Genomic DNA, 19,581 nt, shown 5'->3' with positions numbered 1-19,581 from the left:
GACTATAAAAGAGAACCCAACCCAAAAAGTTTGGTTGATTAGTCTGTGGCATTCTGTTAAACTGTTGCTTATGGCGGTCTCTGTGAGCTTCTCAGCGACATTCAGCCAGCCAGGTATCCTGCCTGCAGTAGATGGAATGTGGCAATGGAACGCTGGCTGCGCGTGTCATAATAGGCTCTGAGCCTTTATATACCTGTGCACAGCAGCAGCCACCTTTAGTCTGCTGCTGGACAGCCAGCAGCAGCAGCAGCAGGAGAGGTATGTAATCAGGAGCCCTCCTGCTAAGGGTAGACAGCTGCTCGTTCCACCCCACCCCCCGCCTTAATTGGTTCTCCTCCCTTCCAACGGTGTTGAGGCGGGTGGGAACAGCAGGGGGTGAAGGTGCTGTGTTTAAAGAGGTGGAGTTATGCAGATCTAAAACGCGTGGATTGCAGCAGCAGCAAGCCGAAAAGTGCAGGCATGTAAGGGATCTAGAGGTTGACAACATGTCTTCTTAACGGGAGTCCAGGAGCTCATCTCCACAAATGGACTTTTCAGGATCCTTGGGTGGCTCCGTAGTTTGAAACCAATTCTGGTTATCGCTTCTCGGCCTTTTGGCTAAGATCAAGTGTAGTATCTGTTCTTATCAGTTTAATATCTGATACGTCCCCTATCTGGGGACCATATATTAAATGGATTTTTAGAACAGGGAGATGGAAAAAGAGCTTGCTCTGTCCACTCCACGCATTGACCTGGTATTGCAGTATCTCCAGGACCGGTGCACCCCTTCTTTAATGCAGTTTCTAAAATCAGAAAGAATTGAATTCAATGTTTTTTGTTCATTTTGCTTGTTTGTCGGATTTGGGGATGGACTCTTTGGCTTTGCTTTTCTTCTCCTCATTGGATTTTTCATGTTCAAAGTTGCAGAAGCCAGATTACAAGCTCATTTTGGTTCAACCTCCGCAACTGTGCATTGCATTGCCATGTAATGTGATGCAATGCTATCTTTCTAGCTCTCCCTTTTTACTTCCTTTTGGATAAACAGACATATTAGGCAAGCATTTTGGAGCTTTCACCTAAATAACTACAGGTGGTGAGATAAGCTGCACAATATAATTGACCTTTCAGTATATTGTTGCACACACACCATCTATTTAGCAAATGCCCTTGTTATCAACAGCAGCCTTTTAAACTCACCTGAGCTAACAGGTATGTGCGCTGGTTACTCTGCTGCGCTTAAAATTTCTTTTTTGGTTTGCTACAATGCCTTTTCTGAAACGTTGTCTCCTTCTGCTGGAACACTGACTTCTTTCATTTAATGCCTGCAGACTATAAAAGAGAACCCAACCCAAAAAGTTTGGTTGATTAGTCTGTGGCATTCTGTTAAACTGTTGCTTATGGCGGTCTCTGTGAGCTTCTCAGCGACATTCAGCCAGCCAGGTATCCTGCCTGCAGTAGATGGAATGTGGCAATGGAACGCTGGCTGCGCGTGTCATAATAGGCTCTGAGCCTTTATATACCTGTGCACAGCAGCAGCCACCTTCAGTCTGCTGCTGGACAGCCAGCAGCAGCAGCAGCAGGAGAGGTATGTAATCAGGAGCCCTCCTGCTAAGGGTAGACAGCTGCTCGTTCCACCCCACCCCCCGCCTTAATTGGTTCTCCTCCCTTCCAACGGTGTTGAGGCGGGTGGGAACAGCAGGGGGTGAAGGTGCTGTGTTTAAAGAGGTGGAGTTATGCAGATCTAAAACGCGTGGATTGCAGCAGCAGCAAGCCGAAAAGTGCAGGCATGTAAGGGATCTAGAGGTTGACAACATGTCTTCTTAACGGGAGTCCAGGAGCTCATCTCCACAAATGGACTTTTCAGGATCCTTGGGTGGCTCCGTAGTTTGAAACCAATTCTGGTTATCGCTTCTCGGCCTTTTGGCTAAGATCAAGTGTAGTATCTGTTCTTATCAGTTTAATATCTGATACGTCCCCTATCTGGGGACCATATATTAAATGGATTTTTAGAACAGGGAGATGGAAAAAGAGCTTGCTCTGTCCACTCCACGCATTGACCTGGTATTGCAGTATCTCCAGGACCGGTGCACCCCTTCTTTAATGCAGTTTCTAAAATCAGAAAGAATTGAATTCAATGTTTTTTGTTCATTTTGCTTGTTTGTCGGATTTGGGGATGGACTCTTTGGCTTTGCTTTTCTTCTCCTCATTGGATTTCTCATGTTCAAAGTTGCAGAAGCCAGATTACAAGCTCATTTTGGTTCAACTTCAGCAACTGTGCATTGCATTGCCATGTAATGTGATGCAATGCTATCTTTCTAGCTCTCCCTTTTTACTTCCTTTTGGATAAACAGACATATTAGGCAAGCATTTTGGAGCTTTCACCTAAATAACTACAGGTGGTGAGATAAGCTGCACAATATAATTGACCTTTCAGTATATTGTTGCACACACACCATCTATTTAGCAAATGCCCTTGTTATCAACAGCAGCCTTTTAAACTCACCTGAGCTAACAGGTATGTGCGCTGGTTACTCTGCTGCGCTTAAAATTTCTTTTTTGGTTTGCTACAATGCCTTTTCTGAAACGTTGTCTCCTTCTGCTGGAACACTGACTTCTTTCATTTAATGCCTGCAGACTATAAAAGAGAACCCAACCCAAAAAGTTTGGTTGATTAGTCTGTGGCATTCTGTTAAACTGTTGCTTATGGCGGTCTCTGTGAGCTTCTCAGCGACATTCAGCCAGCCAGGTATCCTGCCTGCAGTAGATGGAATGTGGCAATGGAACGCTGGCTGCGCGTGTCATAATAGGCTCTGAGCCTTTATATACCTGTGCACAGCAGCAGCCACCTTCAGTCTGCTGCTGGACAGCCAGCAGCAGCAGCAGCAGGAGAGGTATGTAATCAGGAGCCCTCCTGCTAAGGGTAGACAGCTACTCGTTCCACCCCACCCCCCGCCTTAATTGGTTCTCCTCCCTTCCAACGGTGTTGAGGCGGGTGGGAACAGCAGGGGGTGAAGGTGCTGTGTTTAACCCCTTAAGCCCCGCGGGTGGTTTGCACGTTAATGACCGGGCCAATTTTTACAATTCTGACCACTGTCACTTTATGAGGTAATTACTCTCGAACGCTTCAACGGATCCCCCTGATTCTGAGATTGTTTTTTCGTGACATATTGTACTTCATGATTGTGGAAAAATTTCTTCGATATCACTTGCGTTTATTTGTGAAAAAAACGGAAATTTGGCGAAAATTTTGAAAATTTTGCAATTTTCAAAATTTGAATTTTTAAGCCCTGAAATCAGAGCGATATGTCACACAAAAGAGTTAATAAATAACATTTCCCACATGTCTACTTTACATCAGCACAATTTTGGAACCAAAATTTTTTTTTGTTAGGGAGCTATAAGGGTTAAAAGTTGACCAGCGATTTCTCATTTTTCCAACAACATTTACAAAACCATTTTTTTAGGGACCACATCACATTTGAAGTCACTTTGAGGGGTCTTTATGACAGAAAATACCCAAAAGTGACACCATTCTAAAAACTGCACCCCTCAAGGTGCTCAAAACCACATTCAAGAACTTTATTAACCCTTCAGGTGCTTCACAGGAATTTTTTGAATGTGGAAGAAAAAAATGAACATTTAACTTTTTTCACAAAAATGTTAATTTAGACCCAATTTTTTTTATTTTCACAGGGGTAACAAGAAAAAATGGACCCCAAAATTTGTTGTGCAATTTCCCCTGGGCACGCAGATACCCAATATTTGGGGAAAAAATACTGTTTGGGCGCACGGCAGGGCTCGGAAGGGAAGGAGCGCTATTTGACTTTTTGATTGTAAAATTTGCTTGAATAATTAGCGGACGCCATGTTGTGTTTGGAGAGCCCATGTGTGCCCAAACTTTGGAGCTCCCCCACAAGTGACCCCATTTTGGAAACTAGACCCCCCAAGGCACCTTTCTAGATGCATAGTGAGCACTTGGAACCCCCAGGTGCTTCACAAATTGATTCGTAACAATGAAAAAGTGAAAAAAAAAAACACTTTTTCATTTTTATGAATCAATTTGTGAAGCACCTGAGTGTTCCAAGTGCTCACAATGCATCTAGATAGGTGCCTTGGGGGGTCTAGTTTCCAAAATGGGGTCACTTGTGGGGGAGCTCCAATGTTTGGGCACACAGCGGCTCTCCAAACGCAACATGGTGTCGCTAACAATTTGAGCCGATTTTCCGTTAAATTTGTTAGAGGACACCATGTTGCATTTAGAGAGTCCCTGTGTGCCCAAACATTGGAGCTCCCCCACAAGTGACCCCATTTTGGAAACTAGACCTCCCAAGGCACCTATCTAGATGCATAGTGAGCACTTGGAACCCCCAGGTGCTTCACAAATTGATTCGTAACAATGAAAAAGTGAAAAAAAAAACACTTTTTCATTTGTATGAATCAATTTGTGAAGCACCTGAGGGTTCCAAGTGCTCACTATGCATCTAGATAGGTGCCTTGGGTGGTCTAGTTTCCAAAATGGGGTCACTTGTGGGGGAGCTCCAATATTTGGGCACACAGCGGCTCTCTAAATGCAACATGGTGTCCGCTAACAAATTTAACGCAAAATTGGCTCAAATTGTTAGCGACACCATGTTGCGTTTGGAGAGCTGCTGTGTGCCCAAACATTGGAGCTCCCCCACAAGTGACCCCATTTTGGAAACTAGACCCCCCAAGGCACCTATCTAGATGCATAGTGAGCACTTGGAACCCCCAGGTGCTTCACAAATTGATTCGTAACAATGAAAAAGTGAAAAAAAAAACACTTTTTCATTTTTATGAATCAATTTGTGAAGCACCTGGGGGTTCCAACTGCTCACTATGCATCTAGATAGGTGCCTTGGGGGGTCTAGTTTCCAAAATGGGGTCACTTGTGGGAGAGCTCCAATGTTTGGGCACACAGGGACTCTCTAAATGCAACATGGTATCCGCTAACAAATTGAATGGAAAATCGGCTCAAATTGTTAGCGGACACCACATTGCGTTTGGAGAGCTTCTCTGTGCCCAAACTTTGGAGCTCCCCCACAAGTGACCCCATTTTGGGAACTAGACCCCCCAAGGCACCTTTCTAGATGCATAGTGAGCACTTGGAACCCCCAGGTGCTTCACAAATTGATTCGTAATAATGAAAAAGTGAAAAAAAAAACACTTTTTCATTTTTACGAATCAATTTGTGAAGCACCTAGGGGTTCCAAGTGCTCACTATGCATCTAGATAGGTGCCTTGGGGGGTCTAGTTTCCAAAATGGGGTCACTTGTGGGGGAGCTCCAGTGTTTGGGCACACAGGGACTCTCTAAATGCAACATGGTATCCGCTAACAAATTGAATGGAAAATCGGCTCAAATTGTTAGCGGACGCCACATTGCGTTTGGAGAGCCCCTCTGTGCCCAAACTTTGGAGCTCCCCCACAAGTGACCCCATTTTGGAAACTAGACCCCCCAAGGCACCTTTCTAGATGCATAGTGAGCACTTGGAACCCCCAGGTGCTTCACAAATTGATTCGTAATAATGAAAAAGTGAAAAAAAAAACACTTTTTCATTTTTACGAATTAATTTGTGAAGCACCTAGGGGTTCCAAGTGCTCACTATGCATCTAGATAGGTGCCTTGGGGGGTCTAGTTTCCAAAATGGGGTCACTTGTGGAGGAGCTCCAATGTTTGGGCACACAGGGACTCTCCAAATGCAACATGATATCCGCTAACAATTTGAGCCGACAATTTGTTAGCGGATATCATGTTGCATTTGGAGAGTCCCTGTGTGCCAAAACATTGGAGCTCCCCCACAAGTGACCCCATTTTGGAAACTAGACCCCCCAAGGCACCTATCTAGATTCATAGTGAGCACTTGGAACCCCAGGTTCTTCACAAATTGATTCATAAAAATGAAAAAGTGTTTTTTTTTTCACTTTTTCATTTTTACGAATCAATTTGTGAAGCACCTCGGGGTTCCAAGTGCTCACTATGCATCTAGAAAGGTGCCTTGGGGGGTCTAGTTTCCAAAATGGGGTCACTTGTGGGGGAGCTCCAAAGTTTGGGCACAGAGGGGCTCTCCAAACGCAATGTGGTGTCCGCTAACAATTTGAGCCGATTTTCCATTCAATTTGTTAGCGGATACCATGTTGCATTTAGAGAGTCCCTGTGTGCCCAAACATTGGAGCTCCCCCACAAGTGACCCCATTTTGGAAACTAGACCCCCCAAGGCACCTATCTAGATTCATAGTGAGCACTTGGAACCCCAGGTGCTTCACAAATTGATTCATAAAAATGAAAAAGTGTTTTATTTTCACTTTTTCATTTTTACGAATCAATTTGTGAAGCACCTGGGGGTTCTAAGTGCTCACTATGCATCTAGATAGGTGCCTTGGGGGGTGTAGTTTCCAAAATGGGGTCACTTGTGGGGGAGCTCCAATGTTTGGACACACAGGGGCTCTCCAAACGCAACATGGCGTCCGCTAACAATTTGAGCCGATTTTCCATTCAATTTGTTAGCGGACACCATGTCGCGTTTGGAGAGCCCGTGATGTGCCTAAACAGTGGAGCTCCCCCACAAGTGTCCCCATTTTGGAAACTATACCCCTCAAAGATTTTATTAAGGTGTATAGTGAACATTTTGAACCCAGAGGTACGCACATTATTTGTTTACATTAGGTCATCATATTGAATAAGTTTTCATTATTCTTGAGCGCAAGTGCTCGCTACTTGAGTTTGCATCGGGTACTCAGGTATGCACCATGTACAGCGTGTGCTCGAGTGACATGCTCGAGTCCCTGCTCCGCATGTTTCACGGTTATTAGACACCCAAAAAAAAACATGCGGGGATCGCTCGTGCATGGCAGGCAATCCCCGTAAAGTTTTTTGGCCGCGAAGCATATGGGGCAGAGACTCGAGCATGTCACTCAAATACCCACGATACTAAATGCATACCAGAGCACCCAATGCAAACTCAAGTAGCGAGCACTTGCTCTCAACACTAGTCGCCATATCGTCATCTTTTTTTCTTACTTTTGAAAAAAATCCCAACCCCAGCCCTAACCCTAGCACAACCCTAGCCCCAGCACAACCCTAGCCCCAGCACAACCCTAGCCCCAGCACAACCCTAGCCCCAGCACAACCCTAGCCCCAAACCCAGCCCTAACCCTAGCCCAATCCTAACTCAAGAGTTTATTTTTGACGCCGTTCCTTGTGCGGTATAAGTGATTAGACGACTTTATTCTTCGGGTCGGTGTGATTACAGCAATGCCAGAATCATATGGGGTTTTTATGACTGACAGCTGTCACACACTAAAAGACGCATTTTTTGTAAAATCTAGTTTTTGCATCGCCATATTTTGAGAGCTATAATTTTTCCAGATTTTGGCAGACAGTCATGTGACGGCTCGTTTTTTGCGGGATGACTTGACGTTGTTATTGGTGCCATTTTCAGGCACGTGACATTTTTTGATCGCTTTCTATTCCGATTTTTGGGAGGCAGAATAAACAAAAACCAACAATTCAGGAATTGTTTTTTTTTTTTTTTTTTATTCTGTTCCGCGTGTGGTAAAATTGATGAGGCAGCTTTACTCTTCGGGTCAGTACGTTTACAGCGGTACCACATTTGTATCATTTTTCTATGTTTTGGCGCTTATACACAATAAAAGCTATTTTATAGAAAAAAATATTTTTTAGTATCGCTTTATTCTGAGAGCTATAACTTTTTTATTTTTCGGCTGATGGAGCTATATGGTGGCTTGTTTTTTGCGGGACGAGATGACGTTTTCAGCGGTATCATTTTTATTTATATGCGTCTTTTTGATCGCGTGTTATTCCACTTTTTGTTTGGCAGTATGGTGATAAAGCACTGTTTTTTGCTTGGTTTTTTTTTTTTTTTTTTTACCGTGTTCACTGAAGGGGTTAACTAGTGGGACAGTTTTATAGGTCAGGTTGTTCCGGACGCGGCGATACCAAATATGTGTACTTTTATTGTTTTTTTTTTATTTTTTTTATAATAATATTTATTGATGGGTACATTATATTTTTATTTTTGGTGTATTATTTTTTTTATTTTTTTATAATATTTTTGCACATTTTTTTTTTTTTTTTTCCCCACTTTCACACAGTTTATACACTTTATTACTTTGTCCCACTCTGGGACTTTCACTTTTTTTTTTCTGATCGCCTGCATGGCACAGGAATGGAGCACCATCCCTATGCCATGAAGGCTGTCAGAAGTGCACAGTGTGAAGATTGCTTGGAGATGCACTGCGCATGTCCAAGCAATCTTCCTGCTCTCTGGTGACCCGGATGTTGTCATGACGACATCGGGTCGTCATGGCAACACCCGGGAAGCCTTTGCAGACTGCGCTGGAAGCCGGAAGAGGAGGTGAGTATCGCCGATCACCTCCCCTTGCCCCCGCAATGCCGCGATCGACTTCGATCGACTTCGATCGCAGCATCGCGGGGGTTAATGTGCTGGGAGCGGTGCGTGACCGCTCCCTGCACATAGTACCGGGTGTCAGCTGTGACAATCAGCTGACACCCGGCGGCGATCGCGCCCGCACATCCTGTGTGCGGGCGCGATCGCGATGACGTACTAATACGGGTCTGGCTCTTAAGTCCCAGGGCACAGACGCGTATTAGTACGTCAGATGTTATTAAGGGGTTAAAGAGGTGGAGTTATGCAGATCTAAAACGCGTGGATTGCAGCAGCAGCAAGCCGAAAAGTGCAGGCATGTAAGGGATCTAGAGGTTGACAACATGTCTTCTTAACGGGAGTCCAGGAGCTCATCTCCACAAATGGACTTTTCAGGATCCTTGGGTGGCTCCGTAGTTTGAAACCAATTCTGGTTATCGCTTCTCGGCCTTTTGGCTAAGATCAAGTGTAGTATCTGTTCTTATCAGTTTAATATCTGATACGTCCCCTATCTGGGGACCATATATTAAATGGATTTTTAGAACAGGGAGATGGAAAAAGAGCTTGCTCTGTCCACTCCACGCATTGACCTGGTATTGCAGTATCTCCAGGACCGGTGCACCCCTTCTTTAATGCAGTTTCTAAAATCAGAAAGAATTGAATTCAATGTTTTTTGTTAATTTTGCTTGTTTGTCGGATTTGGGGATGGACTCTTTGGCTTTGCTTTTCTTCTCCTCATTGGATTTTTCATGTTCAAAGTTGCAGAAGCCAGATTACAAGCTCATTTTGGTTCAACCTCCGCAACTGTGCATTGCATTGCCATGTAATGTGATGCAATGCTATCTTTCTAGCTCTCCCTTTTTACTTCCTTTTGGATAAACAGACATATTAGGCAAGCATTTTGGAGCTTTCACCTAAATAACTACAGGTGGTGAGATAAGCTGCACAATATAATTGACCTTTCAGTATATTGTTGCACACACACCATCTATTTAGCAAATGCCCTTGTTATCAACAGCAGCCTTTTAAACTCACCTGAGCTAACAGGTATGTGCGCTGGTTACTCTGCTGCGCTTAAAATTTCTTTTTTGGTTTGCTACAATGCCTTTTCTGAAACGTTGTCTCCTTCTGCTGGAACACTGACTTCTTTCATTTAATGCCTGCAGACTATAAAAGAGAACCCAACCCAAAAAGTTTGGTTGATTAGTCTGTGGCATTCTGTTAAACTGTTGCTTATGGCGGTCTCTGTGAGCTTCTCAGCGACATTCAGCCAGCCAGGTATCCTGCCTGCAGTAGATGGAATGTGGCAATGGAACGCTGGCTGCGCGTGTCATAATAGGCTCTGAGCCTTTATATACCTGTGCACAGCAGCAGCCACCTTCAGTCTGCTGCTGGACAGCCAGCAGCAGCAGCAGCAGGAGAGGTATGTAATCAGGAGCCCTCCTGCTAAAGGTAGACAGCTGCTCGTTCCACCCCACCCCAGGCCTTAATTGGTTCTCCTCCCTTCCAACGGTGTTGAGGCGGGTGGGAACAGCAGGGGGTGAAGGTGCTGTGTTTAAAGAGGTGGAGTTATGCAGTTCTAAAACGCGTGGATTGCAGCAGCAGCAAAGCCGAAAAGTGCAGGCATGTAAGGGATCTAGAGGTTGACAACATGTCTTCTTAACGGGAGTCCAGGAGCTCATCTCCACAAATGGACTTTTCAGGATCCTTGGGTGGCTCCGTAGTTTGAAACCATTTCTGGTTATCGCTTCTCGGCCTTTTGGCTAAGATCAAGTGTAGTATCTGTTCTTATCAGTTTAATATCTGATACGTCCCCTATCTGGGGACCATATATTAAATGGATTTTTAGAACAGGGAGATGGAAAAAGAGCTTGCTCTGTCCACTCCACGCATTGACCTGGTATTGCAGTATCTCCAGGACCGGTGCACCCCTTCTTTAATGCAGTTTCTAAAATCAGAAAGAATTGAATTCAATGTTTTTTGTTCATTTTGCTTGTTTGTCGGATTTGGGGATGGACTCTTTGGCTTTGCTTTTCTTCTCCTCATTGGATTTTTCATGTTCAAAGTTGCAGAAGCCAGATTACAAGCTCATTTTGGTTCAACTTCAGCAACTGTGCATTGCATTGCCATGTAATGTGATGCAATGCTATCTTTCTAGCTCTCCCTTTTTACTTCCTTTTGGATAAACAGACATATTAGGCAAGCATTTTGGAGCTTTCACCTAAATAACTACAGGTGGTGAGATAAGCTGCACAATATAATTGACCTTTCAGTATATTGTTGCACACACACCATCTATTTAGCAAATGCCCTTGTTATCAACAGCAGCCTTTTAAACTCACCTGAGCTAACAGGTATGTGCGCTGGTTACTCTGCTGCGCTTAAAATTTCTTTTTTGGTTTGCTACAATGCCTTTTCTGAAACGTTGTCTCCTTCTGCTGGAACACTGACTTCTTTCATTTAATGCCTGCAGACTATAAAAGAGAACCCAACCCAAAAAGTTTGGTTGATTAGTCTGTGGCATTCTGTTAAACTGTTGCTTATGGCGGTCTCTGTGAGCTTCTCAGCGACATTCAGCCAGCCAGGTATCCTGCCTGCAGTAGGTGGAATGTGGCAATGGAACGCTGGCTGCGCGTGTCATAATAGGCTCTGAGCCTTTATATACCTGTGCACAGCAGCAGCCACCTTCAGTCTGCTGCTGGACAGCCAGCAGCAGCAGCAGCAGGAGAGGTATGTAATCAGGAGCCCTCCTGCTAAGGGTAGACAGCTGCTCGTTCCACCCCACCCCCCACCTTAATTGGTTCTCCTCCCTTCCAACGGTGTTGAGGCGGGTGGGAACAGCAGGGGGTGAAGGTGCTGTGTTTAAAGAGGTGGAGTTATGCAGATCTAAAACGCGTGGATTGCAGCAGCAGCAAGCCGAAAAGTGCAGGCATGTAAGCGATCTAGAGGTTGACAACATGTCTTCTTAACGGGAGTCCAGGAGCTCATCTCCACAAATGGACTTTTCAGGATCCTTGGGTGGCTCCGTAGTTTGAAACCAATTCTGGTTATCGCTTCTCGGCCTTTTGGCTAAGATCAAGTGTAGTATCTGTTCTTATCAGTTTAATATCTGATACGTCCCCTATCTGGGGACCATATATTAAATGGATTTTTAGAACAGGGAGATGGAAAAAGAGCTTGCTCTGTCCACTCCACGCATTGACCTGGTATTGCAGTATCTCCAGGACCGGTGCACCCCTTCTTTAATGCAGTTTCTAAAATCAGAAAGAATTGAATTCAATGTTTTTTGTTCATTTTGCTTGTTTGTCGGATTTGGGGATGGACTCTTTGGCTTTGCTTTTCTTCTCCTCATTGGATTTTTCATGTTCAAAGTTGCAGAAGCCAGATTACAAGCTCATTTTGGTTCAACTTCAGCAACTGTGCATTGCATTGCCATGTAATGTGATGCAATGCTATCTTTCTAGCTCTCCCTTTTTACTTCCTTTTGGATAAACAGACATATTAGGCAAGCATTTTGGAGCTTTCACCTAAATAACTACAGGTGGTGAGATAAGCTGCACAATATAATTGACCTTTCAGTATATTGTTGCACACACACCATCTATTTAGCAAATGCCCTTGTTATCAACAGCAGCCTTTTAAACTCACCTGAGCTAACAGGTATGTGCGCTGGTTACTCTGCTGCGCTTAAAATTTCTTTTTTGGTTTGCTACAATGCCTTTTCTGAAACGTTGTCTCCTTCTGCTGGAACACTGACTTCTTTCATTTAATGCCTGCAGACTATAAAAGAGAACCCAACCCAAAAAGTTTGGTTGATTAGTCTGTGGCATTCTGTTAAACTGTTGCTTATGGCGGTCTCTGTGAGCTTCTCAGCGACATTCAGCCAGCCAGGTATCCTGCCTGCAGTAGATGGAATGTGGCAATGGAACGCTGGCTGCGCGTGTCATAATAGGCTCTGAGCCTTTATATACCTGTGCACAGCAGCAGCCACCTTCAGTCTGCTGCTGGACAGCCAGCAGCAGCAGCAGCAGGAGAGGTATGTAATCAGGAGCCCTCCTGCTAAGGGTAGACAGCTGCTCGTTCCACCCCACCCCCCGCCTTAATTGGTTCTCCTCCCTTCCAACGGTGTTGAGGCGGGTGGGAACAGCAGGGGGTGAAGGTGCTGTGTTTAAAGAGGTGGAGTTATGCAGATCTAAAACGCGTGGATTGCAGCAGCAGCAAGCCGAAAAGTGCAGGCATGAAAGGGATCTAGAGGTTGACAACATGTCTTCTTAACGGGAGTCCAGGAGCTCATCTCCACAAATGGACTTTTCAGGATCCTTGGGTGGCTCCGTAGTTTGAAACCAATTCTGGTTATCGCTTCTCGGCCTTTTGGCTAAGATCAAGTGTAGTATCTGTTCTTATCAGTTTAATATCTGATACGTCCCCTATCTGGGGACCATATATTAAATGGATTTTTAGAACAGGGAGATGGAAAAAGAGCTTGCTCTGTCCACTCCACGCATTGACCTGGTATTGCAGTATCTCCAGGACCGGTGCACCCCTTCTTTAATGCAGTTTCTAAAATCAGAAAGAATTGAATTCAATGTTTTTTGTTCATTTTGCTTGTTTGTCGGATTTGGGGATGGACTCTTTGGCTTTGCTTTTCTTCTCCTCATTGGATTTTTCATGTTCAAAGTTGCAGAAGCCAGATTACAAGCTCATTTTGGTTCAACTTCAGCAACTGTGAATTGCATTGCCATGTAATGTGATGCAATGCTATCTTTCTAGCTCTCCCTTTTTACTTCCTTTTGGATAAACAGACATATTAGGCAAGCATTTTGGAGCTTTCACCTAAATAACTACAGGTGGTGAGATAAGCTGCACAATATAATTGACCTTTCAGTATATTGTTGCACACACACCATCTATTTAGCAAATGCCCTTGTTATCAACAGCAGCCTTTTAAACTCACCTGAGCTAACAGGTATGTGCGCTGGTTACTCTGCTGCGCTTAAAATTTCTTTTTTGGTTTGCTACAATGCCTTTTCTGAAACGTTGTCTCCTTCTGCTGGAACACTGACTTCTTTCATTTAATGCCTGCAGACTATAAAAGAGAACCCAACCCAAAAAGTTTGGTTGATTAGTCTGTGGCATTCTGTTAAACTGTTGCTTATGGCGGTCTCTGTGAGCTTCTCAGCGACATTCAGCCAGCCAGGTATCCTGCCTGCAGTAGATGGAATGTGGCAATGGAACGCTGGCTGCGCGTGTCATAATAGGCTCTGAGCCTTTATATACCTGTGCACAGCAGCAGCCACCTTCAGTCTGCTGCTGGACAGCCAGCAGCAGCAGCAGCAGGAGAGGTATGTAATCAGGAGCCCTCCTGCTAAGGGTAGACAGCTGCTCGTTCCACCCCACCCCCCGCCTTAATTGGTTCTCCTCCCTTCCAACGGTGTTGAGGCGGGTGGGAACAGCAGGGGGTGAAGGTGCTGTGTTTAAAGAGGTGGAGTTATGCAGATCTAAAACGCGTGGATTGCAGCAGCAGCAAGCCGAAAAGTGCAGGCATGTAAGGGATCTAGAGGTTGACAACATGTCTTCTTAACGGGAGTCCAGGAGCTCATCTACACAAATGGACTTTTCAGGATCCTTGGGTGGCTCCGTAGTTTGAAACCAATTCTGGTTATCGCTTCTCGGCCTTTTGGCTAAGATCAAGTGTAGTATCTGTTCTTATCAGTTTAATATCTGATACGTCCCCTATCTGGGGACCATATATTAAATGGATTTTTAGAACAGGGAGATGGAAAAAGAGCTTGCTCTGTCCACTCCACGCATTGACCTGGTATTGCAGTATCTCCAGGACCGGTGCACCCCTTCTTTAATGCAGTTTCTAAAATCAGAAAGAATTGAATTCAATGTTTTTTGTTCATTTTGCTTGTTTGTCGGATTTGGGGATGGACTCTTTGGCTTTGCTTTTCTTCTCCTCATTGGATTTTTCATGTTCAAAGTTGCAGAAGCCAGATTACAAGCTCATTTTGGTTCAACTTCAGCAACTGTGCATTGCATTGCCATGTAATGTGATGCAATGCTATCTTTCTAGCTCTCCCTTTTTACTTCCTTTTGGATAAACAGACATATTAGGCAAGCATTTTGGAGCTTTCACCTAAATAACTACAGGTGGTGAGATAAGCTGCACAATATAATTGACCTTTCAGTATATTGTTGAACACACACCATCTATTTAGCAAATGCCCTTGTTATCAACAGCAGCCATTTAAACTCACCTGAGCTAACAGGTATGTGCGCTGGTTACTCTGCTGCGCTTAAAATTTCTTTTTTGGTTTGCTACAATGCCTTTTCTGAAACGTTGTCTCCTTCTGCTGGAACACTGACTTCTTTCATTTAATGCCTGCAGACTATAAAAGAGAACCCAACCCAAAAAGTTTGGTTGATTAGTCTGTGGCATTCTGTTAAACTGTTGCTTATGGCGGTCTCTGTGAGCTTCTCAGCGACATTCAGCCAGCCAGGTATCCTGCCTGCAGTAGATGGAATGTGGCAATGGAACGCTGGCTGCGCGTGTCATAATAGGCTCTGAGCCTTTATATACCTGTGCACAGCAGCAGCCACCTTCAGTCTGCTGATGGACAGCCAGCAGCAGCAGCAGCAGGAGAGGTATGTAATCAGGAGCCCTCCTGCTAAGGGTAGACAGCTGCTCGTTCCACCCCACCCCCCGCCTTAATTGGTTCTCCTCCCTTCCAACGGTGTTGAGGCGGGTGGGAACAGCAGGGGGTGAAGGTGCTGTGTTTAAAGAGGTGGAGTTATGCAGATGTAAAACGCGTGGATTGCAGCAGCAGCAAGCCGAAAAGTGCAGGCATGTAAGGGATCTAGAGGTTGACAACATGTCTTCTTAACGGGAGTCCAGGAGCTCATCTCCACAAATGGACTTTTCAGGATCCTTGGGTGGCTCCGTAGTTTGAAACCAATTCTGGTTATCGCTTCTCGGCCTTTTGGCTAAGATCAAGTGTAGTATCTGTTCTTATCAGTTTAATATCTGATACGTCCCCTATCTGGGGACCATATATTAAATGGATTTTTAGAACAGGGAGATGGAAAAAGAGCTTGCTCTGTCCACTCCACGCATTGACCTGGTATTGCAGTATCTCCAGGACCGGTGCACCCCTTCTTTAATGCAGTTTCTAAAATCAGAAAGAATTGAATTCAATGTTTTTTGTTCATTTTGCTTGTTTGTCGGATTTGGGGATGGACTCTTTGGCTTTGCTTTTCTTCTCCTCATTGGATTTTTCATGTTCAAAGTTGCAGAAGCCAGATTACAAGCTCATTTTGGTTCAACTTCAGCAACTGTGCATTGCATTGCCATGTAATGTGATGCAATGCTATCTTTCTAGCTCTCCCTTTTTACTTCCTTTTGGATAAACAGACATATTAGGCAAGCATTTTGGAGCTTTCACCTAAATAACTACAGGTGGTGAGATAAGCTGCACAATATAATTGACCTTTCAGTATATTGTTGCACACACACCATCTATTCAGCAAATGCCCTTGTTATCAACAGCAGCCTTTTAAACTCACCTGAGCTAACAGGTATGTGCGCTGGTTACTCTGCTGCGCTTAAAATTTCTTTTTTGGTTTGCTACAATGCCTTTTCTGAAACGTTGTCTCCTTCTGCTGGAACACTGACTTCTTTCATTTAATGCCTGCAGACTATAAAAGAGAACCCAACCCAAAAAGTTTGGTTGATTAGTCTGTGGCATTCTGTTAAACTGTTGCTTATGGCGGTCTCTGTGAGCTTCTCAGCGACATTCAGCCAGCCAGGTATCCTGCCTGCAGTAGATGGAATGTGGCAATGGAACGCTGGCTGCGCGTGTCATAATAGGCTCTGAGCCTTTATATACCTGTGCACAGCAGCAGCCACCTTCAGTCTGCTGCTGGACAGCCAGCAGCAGCAGCAGCAGGAGAGGTATGTAATCAGGAGCCCTCCTGCTAAGGGTAGACAGCTGCTCGTTCCACCCCACCCCCCGCCTTAATTGGTTCTCCTCCCTTCCAACGGTGTTGAGGCGGGTGGGAACAGCAGGGGGTGAAGGTGCTGTGTTTAAAGAGGTGGAGTTATGCAGATCTAAAACGCGTGGATTGCAGCAGCAGCAAGCCGAAAAGTGCAGGCATGTAAGGGATCTAGAGGTTGACAACATGTCTTCTTAACGGGAGTCCAGGAGCTCATCTCCACAAATGGACTTTTCAGGATCCTTGGGTGGCTCCGTAGTTTGAAACCAATTCTGGTTATCGCTTCTCGGCCTTTTGGCTAAGATCAAGTGTAGTATCTGTTCTTATCAGTTTAATATCTGATACGTCCCCTATCTGGGGACCATATATTAAATGGATTTTTAGAACAGGGAGATGGAAAAAGAGCTTGCTCTGTCCACTCCACGCATTGACCTGGTATTGCAGTATCTCCAGGACCGGTGCACCCCTTCTTTAATGCAGTTTCTAAAATCAGAAAGAATTGAATTCAATGTTTTTTGTTCATTTTGCTTGTTTGTCGGATTTGGGGATGGACTCTTTGGCTTTGCTTTTCTTCTCCTCATTGGATTTTTCATGTTCAAAGTTGCAGAAGCCAGATTACAAGCTCATTTTGGTTCAACTTCAGCAACTGTGCATTGCATTGCCATGTAATGTGATGCAATGCTATCTTTCTAGCTCTCCCTTTTTACTTCCTTTTGGATAAACAGACATATTAGGCAAGCATTTTGGAGCTTTCACCTAAATAACTACAGGTGGTGAGATAAGCTGCACAATATAATTGACCTTTCAGTATATTGTTGCACACACACCATCTATTTAGCAAATGCCCTTGTTATCAACAGCAGCCTTTTAAACTCACCTGAGCTAACAGGTATGTGCGCTGGTTACTCTGCTGCGCTTAAAATTTCTTTTTTGGTTTGCTACAATGCCTTTTCTGAAACGTTGTCTCCTTCTGCTGGAACACTGACTTCTTTCATTTAATGCCTGCAGACTATAAAAGAGAACCCAACCCAAAAAGTTTGGTTGATTAGTCTGTGGCATTCTGTTAAACTGTTGCTTATGGCGGTCTCTGTGAGCTTCTCAGCGACATTCAGCCAGCCAGGTATCCTGCCTGCAGTAGATGGAATGTGGCAATGGAACGCTGGCTGCGCGTGTCATAATAGGCTCTGAGCCTTTATATACCTGTGCACAGCAGCAGCCACCTTCAGTCTGCTGCTGGACAGCCAGCAGCAGCAGCAGCAGGAGAGGTATGTAATCAGGAGCCCTCCTGCTAAGGGTAGACAGCTGCTCGTTCCACCCCACCCCCCGCCTTAATTGGTTCTCCTCCCTTCCAACGGTGTTGAGGCGGGTGGGAACAGCAGGGGGTGAAGGTGCTGTGTTTAAAGAGGTGGAGTTATGCAGATCTAAAACGCGTGGATTGCAGCAGCAGCAAGCCGAAAAGTGCAGGCATGTAAGGGATCTAGAGGTTGACAACATGTCTTCTTAATGGGAGTCCAGGAGCTCATCTCCACAAATGGACTTTTCAGGATCCTTGGGTGGCTCCGTAGTTTGAAACCAATTCTGGTTATCGCTTCTCGGCCTTTTGGCTCAGATCTGTAATGGGTCTAGTCATTTGGCTGTCTGTGCGTTAACTCTTGGCCCTGTGGCATCGCCATTTTATGGCTTAAGCCACTTGCTGCTATAAGGAGTTGGCCAGTAGACACGACTAGCGATAATGGGACGCATTCGATACGCTGGGCCCGGTGAGGCTCGAGTGAAGTTTGGAATCCAGATTGATGTGGAAGAAGGCAAAGAAGGAATCTTTACCCTCAGCTTCGTGGTGAAGGAGATTTTGTTTGGACTCCTTGAAGTGAAGAAGGAAGAAATCTTGTGCCTCCAGCAATTCAAAAGCAAGTATAATCTTGTATTTACTTCTATGGCTGTTTGCAACAATTTCTATGATTGTTTGAAAAAGAATCTGGACAATCAATATTTGGATGGGCTGACTTTTGTCATCTTGTATTGCTCCAAAGAGGTACCTCTGACTGTTTTCATGTACAACCCACATGTGGACTTGGCTTTGATTTATGCCTTTCTAAATAGGCACTGCTATATTACCAAGGTGGCAGTAAAAGTCATGAATGAGGAGGAACTATGGACCGGTAAATATCGTTTCATGGTCAAGTTCCGGGAAAGTCCTGATGAACCAGGGGGTATACATTATCCTCCATCAAATTTTTCCATTGGGAGTGAGCGGGGTTACCTGTTCTTCCCCAATGCGCCCAGGTTTTGTCGTCATTGTAGGAGGTATGGCCATACTCAGGAAGCATGCGACATCAGACAGATTATTTGCAGGAAGTGCAATGAGGTGGGTCATTCTTCCAATAATTGCAAAAATGAAATAGTCTGTAATCTCTGCGGAGAGAAGGGGCATGCCTTCAGAGACTGTATATTCCATCCTGGTTCATATGCAGGGGCAGCGGGAAGGGGAAGGAGAAGAAATGAATCTCCTGCACCCACAGCTACAACTCCGACTGCTCCAACTCCGACTGCTCCGATATCTACTCTGGCTTTCCTGGATGAGGAGGAGGCTCGGGTTGCTTTTCCAGAACTGGTTCGTGTGAATGTAAGAGGAAATATGGAGCTGGCACCTGAGCCACCGGTGCAGAGGGCCGCGTCTGTGGCTTCAGATGTCAGTGAGTCTGAGACAATAACTGATGATCGTATAGGCATGGAAGTGGCCCCGGTGGAGGATCTGGAGGCTGAAATTCCAGACATGATGGTTACATTGCAGGGGGAAGAGGAGTCTGATCTGACCAGAACACCGCATGTGGCCTGGAGCGATGTCGTTTCTGACCTTGAGGAGGAGGGAGGTCAGGGGGACTTTGACCCCCAGCGGCGGGATTATAGTTCAGATGAAGATGGAGGCGCTTCAGTGAAGAAAAAGAAGAAAACTGAACCATCCTTTTCCCCTTTAAGTGACTGCAGTGTGAGTCCAGCCCGGGTGTACCCTACTGCATCCGATCCCCAAGATGTGTCTTTTTTGGGGGAAGGCACAAACTACGATATCTGCACGTCCAGCGTCCTACCCCCAGAAGGGTTAGGATGATGTACAGGTGGGCATGTTGTCGTGACCTGCCACATCAAATTAATAGATGGGTGCCCAAGTTGCTCTCAGCATCTTGT

General features: G+C 45.0%; 9 non-coding genes across 9 annotated transcripts; all 9 read left to right on the top strand.

Annotated features, from left to right (window-relative positions):
* The first annotated feature begins 577 nt into the window (after window positions 1-577).
* On the top strand, window positions 578-768 carry LOC141244257 (U2 spliceosomal RNA). Its single transcript, XR_012308194.1, has one exon. It is a non-coding gene; the product is annotated as a U2 spliceosomal RNA (small nuclear RNA).
* Window positions 769-1,883: 1,115 nt separating this feature from the next.
* LOC141244256 (U2 spliceosomal RNA) lies at window positions 1,884-2,074 on the top strand. Its single transcript, XR_012308193.1, has one exon. It is a non-coding gene; the product is annotated as a U2 spliceosomal RNA (small nuclear RNA).
* A 6,765-nt stretch (window positions 2,075-8,839) lies between these two features.
* LOC141244255 (U2 spliceosomal RNA) lies at window positions 8,840-9,030 on the top strand. The gene has a single exon (XR_012308192.1). It is a non-coding gene; the product is annotated as a U2 spliceosomal RNA (small nuclear RNA).
* A 1,116-nt stretch (window positions 9,031-10,146) lies between these two features.
* LOC141244254 (U2 spliceosomal RNA) lies at window positions 10,147-10,337 on the top strand. The gene has a single exon (XR_012308191.1). It is a non-coding gene; the product is annotated as a U2 spliceosomal RNA (small nuclear RNA).
* Window positions 10,338-11,452: 1,115 nt separating this feature from the next.
* On the top strand, window positions 11,453-11,643 carry LOC141244242 (U2 spliceosomal RNA). The gene has a single exon (XR_012308189.1). It is a non-coding gene; the product is annotated as a U2 spliceosomal RNA (small nuclear RNA).
* Window positions 11,644-12,758: 1,115 nt separating this feature from the next.
* Window positions 12,759-12,949, top strand: LOC141244231 (U2 spliceosomal RNA). The gene has a single exon (XR_012308185.1). It is a non-coding gene; the product is annotated as a U2 spliceosomal RNA (small nuclear RNA).
* A 1,115-nt stretch (window positions 12,950-14,064) lies between these two features.
* Window positions 14,065-14,255, top strand: LOC141244219 (U2 spliceosomal RNA). Its single transcript, XR_012308179.1, has one exon. It is a non-coding gene; the product is annotated as a U2 spliceosomal RNA (small nuclear RNA).
* A 1,115-nt stretch (window positions 14,256-15,370) lies between these two features.
* Window positions 15,371-15,561, top strand: LOC141244207 (U2 spliceosomal RNA). The gene has a single exon (XR_012308168.1). It is a non-coding gene; the product is annotated as a U2 spliceosomal RNA (small nuclear RNA).
* A 1,115-nt stretch (window positions 15,562-16,676) lies between these two features.
* LOC141244195 (U2 spliceosomal RNA) lies at window positions 16,677-16,867 on the top strand. Its single transcript, XR_012308157.1, has one exon. It is a non-coding gene; the product is annotated as a U2 spliceosomal RNA (small nuclear RNA).
* The last annotated feature ends 2,714 nt before the right edge of the window (window positions 16,868-19,581 follow it).

This window comes from Phyllobates terribilis, unplaced genomic scaffold (assembly GCF_046119375.1).
Source record: "Phyllobates terribilis strain yellow unplaced genomic scaffold, ASM4611937v1 Scaffold_1512__1_contigs__length_269417, whole genome shotgun sequence".
In the NCBI taxonomy this organism is placed as follows: domain Eukaryota; kingdom Metazoa; phylum Chordata; class Amphibia; order Anura; family Dendrobatidae; genus Phyllobates; species Phyllobates terribilis.
Note: the sequence above shows the minus strand (reverse complement) of the source record. Positions and strands in the feature narration are given on the sequence as shown.